This window comes from Pteropus vampyrus, unplaced genomic scaffold, assembly GCF_000151845.1.
Source record: "Pteropus vampyrus isolate Shadow unplaced genomic scaffold, Pvam_2.0 Scaffold195, whole genome shotgun sequence".
Taxonomy (NCBI): Eukaryota; Metazoa; Chordata; class Mammalia; order Chiroptera; family Pteropodidae; genus Pteropus; species Pteropus vampyrus.
Window position 1 is genome coordinate 3,394,721 of NW_011888976.1, and position 1,683 is coordinate 3,396,403.

Sequence of the window (1,683 nt, forward strand, 5' to 3'; positions counted from 1 at the left end):
ACACATATGTCAGGAACTGATTATTGACATCACAGAAAGATCTCCCATGGGTTGCTTTAAAATATGATATCCCACTGAAGCCCTTATATTTTTATTTAACTTTTTAAAAGTCTGTGCTTTTTTTGGTTGTTTTTAGAAAAAAAATTGTATTTAGGATCTTTGAATCATAAAATATTAAAGCCTCATGTCCATGAAGCTGGATCCTTGAAGGTAATGTCACAGAGACATAACAGGACATCCTAATAGTGTCAGTAATTCAAGATACTTTATTAAAACACATGCCAACTAATAAAATAGGGTAGAATCCATCTCTGGCTGAGGAAATTATCTGTTAATTCATTTTTATCTTTGTTTTGTTTTAATTTGGACTTTTCTAAAAGCAAGTAATATTTTTAAGGCAATGCAATATGATTTGTATGCATAGTTATATTTTTCTTGTACAACACAGACATAGGAAATACTAATAAAAACCATGCTTTGGAGCTTACTAGAGCTCTCTTGCTTTATATGGCTCTTACTTCTGAGTGGAAAAGTTATATAGATCTATTCCAGCTCCCAGACTATTCATATATAATATATCTTATTAAAATCAGTTACTCTGATTTACTAACGATAGTATTTTTTATTTTAATTTATGAGGACATGGTATTTATTAGTTATATGCAAATAGGGTATCATTGAAATTTTACTCAAGGGGAAGACAATTCTCTGGACCAGAAAACTTTTACTAAAATCACGTCTGCTAAAGTCGTTGAAACATATGGCTATCCTTTTGACATCGACCAAAAAGAGTCAAAGATTTACAAAGATCCCAGTTTGATTTTTAGCACCTCCTGCTTTATATGTAACTAAGAATTTGTTATTTAGAAAATATAGTTTTAAAGCAATTTAGAGTTTAATTTGAAACAATAGAGATTTTAATCTGTACCACCTTTAGGGATAGGAAGGTAAGAGTGAGATGAATTTACTCTCCGAAATGCAAAATAAGGCTTCTTTAATTTGAGCTCAGCTTACGTCCCTTGACTAGTGATTCAGAGTTTGGGGGACACGCATTTGCTCACAGCAGCACTCACTTCATGAATTGCACCCTTCAGAGCCTTAGTTTTCCACACTTGAGTTTCAACCCTTTGGAGATCCATATGTTACAGAGAATGCCTGAGGGACCCTGTCCAGCAAAGGTGGGCTGGAGACCACATGTGTTGAACCATAGCCCATGTCCTTAAGGAAGAGGGGCTAATGCAGGACTTTGAAGGCTGGGGAGAATAAAGAGTCTGGAAAATGCTTTGGAAAATAACAAAGGAGTCTACAAAGATTTTAGTTTTATGTGTCTTTAGGGAAGGCCGAATATTAAACAGGATGTAATCTGACATTTAGATCTAATTCTGTTGATAATCTGCAGATTTGGGAACATGTATCGTAGAGTGACAATGTCATTGGGAACTGGTTTTACACAGAAGTGGTACTTTCTTGGAAGAAATGAACGGCCAAAACAATTTGCTGGTTTTCTGTATTTCAATGAAAATGTAGTGGCAAGCTTTGCTAGATAAAAAGATAAAAGAATAAAAGGTAGGCCACCCTAGGTTTTCACCTGATATCTACCACTGATGGGCTGTGTGACCTATTTCTGCAAAAAATAGATGAGATCTTCCCAATGGCATCGTTATGAAGATTAAATGTTTGTTA